An 8,504-nucleotide genomic window follows, 5' to 3' on the forward strand; every position below is an offset into this window, starting at 1 on the left:
GATCCTGTCCACTGTATAATACAGGTGTGTACATGTCAGTAACAGGATCCTGTCCACTGTATAATACAGGTGTGTACATGTCAGTAACAGGATACTGTCCACTGTATAATACAGGTGTGTACATGTCAGTAACAGGATCCTGTCCACTGTATAATACAGGTGTGTACATGTCAGTAACAGGATCCTGTCCACTGTATAATACAGGTGTGTACATGTCAGTAACAGGATCCTGTCCACTGTATAATACAGGTGTGTACATGTCAGTAACAGGATCCTGTCCACTGTATAATACAGGGGTCTACATGTCAGTAACAGGATCCTGTCCACTGTATAATACAGGTGTGTACATGTCAGTAACAGGATCCTGTCCACTGTATAATACAGGTGTGTACATGTCAGTAACAGGATCCTGTCCACTGTATAATACAGGTGTCTACATGTCAGTAACAGGATCCTGTCCACTGTATAATACAGGTGTGTACATGTCAGTAACAGGATCCTGTCCACTGTATAATACAGGTGTGTACATGTCAGTAACAGGATCCTGTCCACTGTATAATACAGGTGTGTACATGTCAGTAACAGGATCCTGTCCACTGTATAATACAGGTGTGTACATGTCAGTAACAGGATACTGTCCACTGTATAATACAGGTGTCTACATGTCAGTAACAGGATCCTGTCCACTGTATAATACAGGTGTGTACATGTCAGTAAAAGGGATCCATCCACTGTATAATACAGGTGTGTACATGTCAGTAACAGGATCCTGTCCACTGTATAATACAGGTGTGTACATGTCAGTAACAGGATCCTGTCCACTGTATAATACAGGTGTGTACATGTCAGTAACAGGATCCTGTCCACTGTATAATACAGGTGTGTACATGTCAGTAACAGGATCCTGTCCACTGTATAATACAGGTGTGTACATGTCAGTAACAGGATCCTGTCCACTGTATAATACAGGTGTGTACATGTCAGTAACAGGATCCTGTCCACTGTATAATACAGGTGTGTACATGTCAGTAACAGGATCCTGTCCACTGTATAATACAGGTGTGTACATGTCAGTAACAGGATCCTGTCCACTGTATAATACAGGTGTGTACATGTCAGTAACAGGATCCTGTCCACTGTATAATACAGGTGTGTACATGTCAGTAACAGGATCCTGTCCACTGTATAATACAGGTGTGTACATGTCAGTAACAGGATCCTGTCCACTGTATAATACAGGTGTCTACATGTCAGTAACAGGATCCTGTCCACTGTATAATACAGGTGTGTACATGTCAGTAAAAGGGATCCATCCACTGTATAATACAGGTGTGTACATGTCAGTAACAGGATCCTGTCCACTGTATAATACAGGTGTGTACATGTCAGTAACAGGATCCTGTCCACTGTATAATACAGGTGTGTACATGTCAGTAACAGGATCCTGTCCACTGTATAATACAGGTGTGTACATGTCAGTAACAGGATCCTGTCCACTGTATAATACAGGTGTGTACATGTCAGTAACAGGATCCTGTCCACTGTATAATACAGGTGTGTACATGTCAGTAACAGGATCCTGTCCACTGTATAATACAGGTGTGTACATGTCAGTAACAGGATCCTGTCCACTGTATAATACAGGTGTGTACATGTCAGTAACAGGATCCTGTCCACTGTATAATACAGGTGTGTACATGTCAGTAACAGGATCCTGTCCACTGTATAATACAGGTGTGTACAGTCAGTAACAGGATCCTGTCCACTGTATAATACAGGTGTGTACATGTCAGTAACAGGATCCTGTCCACTGTATAATACAGGTGTGTACATGTCAGTAACAGGATCCTGTCTACTGTATAATACAGGTGTGTACATGTCAGTAACAGGATCCTGTCCACTGTATAATACAGGTGTGTACATGTCAGTAACAGGATCCTGTCCACTGTATAATACAGGTGTGTACATGTCAGTAACAGGATCCTGTCCACTGTATAATACAGGTGTGTACATGTCAGTAACAGGGTCCTGTCCACTGTATAATACAGGTGTGTACATGTCAGTAACAGGATCCTGTCCACTGTATAATACAGGTGTGTACATGTCAGTAACAGGATCAAGTCCACTGTATAATACAGGTGTGTACATGTCAGTAACAGGATCCTGTCCACTGTATAATACAGGTGTGTACATGTCAGTAACAGGATCCTGTCCACTGTATAATACAGGTGTGTACATGTCAGTAACAGGATCCTGTCCACTGTATAATACAGGTGTGTACATGTCAGTAACAGGATCCTGTCCACTGTATAATACAGGTGTGTACATGTCAGTAACAGGATACTGTCCACTGTATAATACAGGTGTGTACATGTCAGTAACAGGATCCTGTCCACTGTATAATACAGGTGTGTACATGTCAGTAACAGGATCCTGTCCACTGTATAATACAGGTGTGTACATGTCAGTAACAGGATCCTGTCCACTGTATAATACAGGGGTCTACATGTCAGTAACAGGATCCTGTCCACTGTATAATACAGGTGTGTACATGTCAGTAACAGGATCCTGTCCACTGTATAATACAGGTGTGTACATGTCAGTAACAGGATCCTGTCCACTGTATAATACAGGTGTGTACATGTCAGTAACAGGATCCTGTCCACTGTATAATACAGGTGTCTACATGTCAGTAACAGGATCCTGTCCACTGTATAATACAGGTGTGTACATGTCAGTAACAGGATCCTGTCCACTGTATAATACAGGTGTGTACATGTCAGTAACAGGATCCTGTCCACTGTATAATACAGGTGTGTACATGTCAGTAACAGGATACTGTCCACTGTATAATACAGGTGTCTACATGTCAGTAACAGGATCCTGTCCACTGTATAATACAGGTGTGTACATGTCAGTAAAAGGGATCCATCCACTGTATAATACAGGTGTGTACATGTCAGTAACAGGATCCTGTCCACTGTATAATACAGGTGTGTACATGTCAGTAACAGGATCCTGTCCACTGTATAATACAGGTGTGTACATGTCAGTAACAGGATCCTGTCCACTGTATAATACAGGTGTGTACATGTCAGTAACAGGATCCTGTCCACTGTATAATACAGGTGTGTACATGTCAATAACAGGATCCTGTCCACTGTATAATACAGGTGTGTACATGTCAGTAACAGGATCCTGTCCACTGTATAATACAGGTGTGTACATGTCAGTAACAGGATCCTGTCCACTGTATAATACAGGTGTGTACATGTCAGTAACAGGATCCTGTCCACTGTATAATACAGGTGTGTACATGTCAGTAACAGGATCCTGTCCACTGTATAATACAGGTGTGTACATGTCAGTAACAGGATCCTGTCCACTGTATAATACAGGTGTGTACATGTCAGTAACAGGATCCTGTCCACTGTATAATACAGGTGTGTACATGTCAGTAACAGGATCCTGTCCACTGTATAATACAGGTGTCTACATGTCAGTAACAGGATCCTGTCCACTGTATAATACAGGTGTCTACATGTCAGTAACAGGATCCTGTCCACTGTATAATACAGGTGTGTACATGTCAGTAAAAGGGATCCATCCACTGTATAATACAGGTGTGTACATGTCAGTAACAGGATCCTGTCGACTGTATAATACAGGTGTGTACATGTCAGTAACAGGATCCTGTCCACTGTATAATACAGGTGTGTACATGTCAGTAACAGGATCCTGTCCACTGTATAATACAGGTGTGTACATGTCAGTAACAGGATCCTGTCCACTGTATAATACAGGTGTGTACATGTCAGTAACAGGATCCTGTCCACTGTATAATACAGGTGTGTACATGTCAGTAACAGGATCCTGTCCACTGTATAATACAGGTGTGTACATGTCAGTAACAGGATCCTGTCCACTGTATAATACAGGTGTGTACATGTCAGTAACAGGATCCTGTCCACTGTATAATACAGGTGTGTACATGTCAGTAACAGGATCCTGTCCACTGTATAATACAGGTGTGTACATGTCAGTAACAGGATCCTGTCCACTGTATAATACAGGTGTGTACATGTCAGTAACAGGATCCTGTCCACTGTATAATACAGGTGTGTACATGTCAGTAACAGGATCCTGTCCACTGTATAATACAGGTGTGTACATGTCAGTAACAGGATCCTGTCCACTGTATAATACAGGTGTGTACATGTCAGTAACAGGATCCTGTCCACTGTATAATACAGGTGTGTACATGTCAGTAACAGGATCCTGTCCACTGTATAATACAGGTGTGTACATGTCAGTAACAGGATCCTGTCCACTGTATAATACAGGTGTGTACATGTCAGTAACAGGATCCTGTCCACTGTATAATACAGGTGTGTACATGTCAGTAACAGGATCCTGTCCACTGTATAATACAGGGGTCTACATGTCAGTAACAGGATCCTGTCCACTGTATAATACAGGTGTGTACATGTCAGTAACAGGATCCTGTCCACTGTATAATACAGGTGTGTACATGTCAGTAACAGGGTCCTGTCCACTGTATAATACAGGTGTCTACATGTCAGTAACAGGGTCCTGTCCACTGTATAATACAGGTGTCTACATGTCAGTAACAGGATCCTGTCCACTGTATAATACAGGTGTGTACATGTCAGTAACAGGATCCTGTCCACTGTATAATACAGGTGTGTACATGTCAGTAACAGGATCCTGTCCACTGTATAATACAGGTGTGTACATGTCAGTAACAGGATACTGTCCACTGTATAATACAGGTGTGTACATGTCAGTAACAGGATCCTGTCCACTGTATAATACAGGTGTGTACATGTCAGTAACAGGATCCTGTCCACTGTATAATACAGGTGTGTACATGTCAGTAACAGGATCCTGTCCACTGTATAATACAGGTGTGTACATGTCAGTAACAGGGTCCTGTCGACTGTATAATACAGGTGTGTACATGTCAGTAACAGGATCCTGTCGACTGTATAATACAGGTGTGTACATGTCAGTAACAGGATCCTGTCCACTGTATAATACAGGTGTGTACATGTCAGTAACAGGATCCTGTCCACTGTATAATACAGGTGTGTACATGTCAGTAACAGGATCCTGTCCACTGTATAATACAGGTGTGTACATGTCAGTAACAGGATCCTGTCCACTGTATAATACAGGTGTGTACATGTCAGTAACAGGGTCCTGTCGACTGTATAATACAGGTGTGTACATGTCAGTAACAGGATCCTGTCGACTGTATAATACAGGTGTGTACATGTCAGTAACAGGATCCTGTCGACTGTATAATACAGGTGTGTACATGTCAGTAACAGGATCCTGTCCACTGTATAATACAGGTGTGTACATGTCAGTAACAGGATCCTGTGCACTGTATAATACAGGTGTGTACATGTCAGTGACAGGATCCTGTCCACTGTATAATACAGGTGTCTACATGTCAGTGACAGGATCCTGTCCACTGTATAATACAGGTGTGTACATGTCAGTGACAGGATCCTGTCCACTGTATAATACAGGTGTGTACATGTCAGTGACAGGATCCTGTCCACTGTATAATACAGGTGTGTACATGTCAGTGACAGGATCCTGTCCACTGTATAATACAGGTGTGTACATGTCAGTGACAGGATCCTGTCCACTGTATAATACAGGTGTGTACATGTCAGTGACAGGGTCCTGTCCACTGTATAATACAGGGGTCTACATGTCAGTGACAGGGTCCTGTCCACTGTATAATACAGGTGTGTACATGTCAGTGACAGGGTCCTGTCCACTGTATAATACAGGTGTGTACATGTCAGTAACAGGGTCCTGTCCACTGTATAATACAGGTGTCTACATGTCAGTAACAGGGTCCTGTCCACTGTATAATACAGGTGTGTACATGTCAGTAACAGGATCCTGTCCACTGTATAATACAGGTGTGTACATGTCAGTAACAGGATCCTGTCCACTGTATAATACAGGTGTGTACATGTCAGTAACAGGATCCTGTCCACTGTATAATACAGGTGTGTACATGTCAGTAACAGGATCCTGTCCACTGTATAATACAGGTGTGTACATGTCAGTAACAGGATCCTGTCCACTGTATAATACAGGTGTGTACATGTCAGTAACAGGATCCTGTCCACTGTATAATACAGGTGTGTACATGTCAGTAACAGGATCCTGTCTACTGTATAATACAGGTGTGTACATGTCAGTAACAGGATCCTGTACACTGTATAATACAGGTGTGTACATGTCAGTAACAGGATCCTGTCCACTGTATAATACAGGTGTCTACATGTCAGTAACAGGATCCTGTCCACTGTATAATACAGGTGTGTACATGTCAGTAACAGGGTCCTGTCCACTGTATAATACAGGTGTGTACATGTCAGTAACAGGATCCTGTCCACTGTATAATACAGGTGTGTACATGTCAGTAACAGGGTCCTGTCCACTGTATAATACAGGTGTCTACATGTCAGTAACAGGATCCTGTCCACTGTATAATACAGGTGTGTACATTTCAGTAACAGGATCCTGTCCACTGTATAATACAGGTGTGTACATGTCAGTAACAGGATCCTGTCCACTGTATAATACAGGTGTGTACATGTCAGTAACAGGATACTGTCCACTGTATAATACAGGTGTCTACATGTCAGTAACAGGATCCTGTCCACTGTATAATACAGGTGTGTACATGTCAGTAAAAGGGATCCATCCACTGTATAATACAGGTGTGTACATGTCAGTAACAGGATCCTGTCCACTGTATAATACAGGTGTGTACATGTCAGTAACAGGATCCTGTCCACTGTATAATACAGGTGTGTACATGTCGGTAACAGGATCCTATGTATTGTATAATACAGGTGTGTACATGTCAGTAACAGGATCCTGTCCACTGTATAAGGCAGGTGTCTACATGTCAGTAACAGGATCCTGTCCACTGTATAATACAGGTGTGTACATGTCTGTAACAGGATCCTGTCCACTGTATAATACAGGTGTGTACATGTCAGTAACAGTACCCTGTCCACTGTATAATACAGGTGTGTACATGTCAGTAAAAGGATCCTGTCCACTGTATAATACAGGTGTGTACATGTCAGTAACAGGATCCTGTCCACTGTATAATACAGGTGTGTACATGTCAGTAACAGGATCCTGTCCACTGTATAATACAGGTGTGTACATGTCAGTAACAGGATCCTGTCCACTGTATAATACAGGTGTGTACATGTCAGTAACAGGATCCTGTCCACTGTATAATACAGGTGTGTACATGTCAGTAACAGGATCCTGTACACTGTATAATACAGGTGTGTACATGTCAGTAACAGGATCCTGTCCACTGTATAATACAGGTGTCTACATGTCAGTAACAGGATCCTGTCCACTGTATAATACAGGTGTGTACATGTCAGTAACAGGGTCCTGTCCACTGTATAATACAGGTGTGTACATGTCAGTAACAGGATCCTGTCCACTGTATAATACAGGTGTGTACATGTCAGTAACAGGGTCCTGTCCACTGTATAATACAGGTGTCTACATGTCAGTAACAGGATCCTGTCCACTGTATAATACAGGTGTGTACATTTCAGTAACAGGATCCTGTCCACTGTATAATACAGGTGTGTACATGTCAGTAACAGGATCCTGTCCACTGTATAATACAGGTGTGTACATGTCAGTAACAGGATACTGTCCACTGTATAATACAGGTGTCTACATGTCAGTAACAGGATCCTGTCCACTGTATAATACAGGTGTGTACATGTCAGTAAAAGGGATCCATCCACTGTATAATACAGGTGTGTACATGTCAGTAACAGGATCCTGTCCACTGTATAATACAGGTGTGTACATGTCAGTAACAGGATCCTGTCCACTGTATAATACAGGTGTGTACATGTCGGTAACAGGATCCTATGTATTGTATAATACAGGTGTGTACATGTCAGTAACAGGATCCTGTCCACTGTATAAGGCAGGTGTCTACATGTCAGTAACAGGATCCTGTCCACTGTATAATACAGGTGTGTACATGTCTGTAACAGGATCCTGTCCACTGTATAATACAGGTGTGTACATGTCAGTAACAGTACCCTGTCCACTGTATAATACAGGTGTGTACATGTCAGTAAAAGGATCCTGTCCACTGTATAATACAGGTGTGTACATGTCAGTAACAGGATCCTGTCCACTGTATAATACAGGTGTGTATATGTCAGTAAAAGGGATCCATCCACTGTCTACCACAGTTGTCTACATGTAAGTACGGGGATCCTATGAACTGTATGATTAAGTGATCTACATGTCAGTAACAGGATCCTATGTACTGTATAAGGCAGGTGTCTACATGTCAGTAACAGGATCCTATGTACTGTATAAGGCAGGTGTCTACATGTCAGTAACAGGATCCTATGTACTGTATAAGGCAGGTGTCTACATGTCAGTAACAG

The sequence above is a fragment of the Leptodactylus fuscus genome, unplaced genomic scaffold, assembly GCF_031893055.1.
Source record: "Leptodactylus fuscus isolate aLepFus1 unplaced genomic scaffold, aLepFus1.hap2 HAP2_SCAFFOLD_72, whole genome shotgun sequence".
NCBI lineage: Eukaryota > Metazoa > Chordata > Amphibia > Anura > Leptodactylidae > Leptodactylus > Leptodactylus fuscus.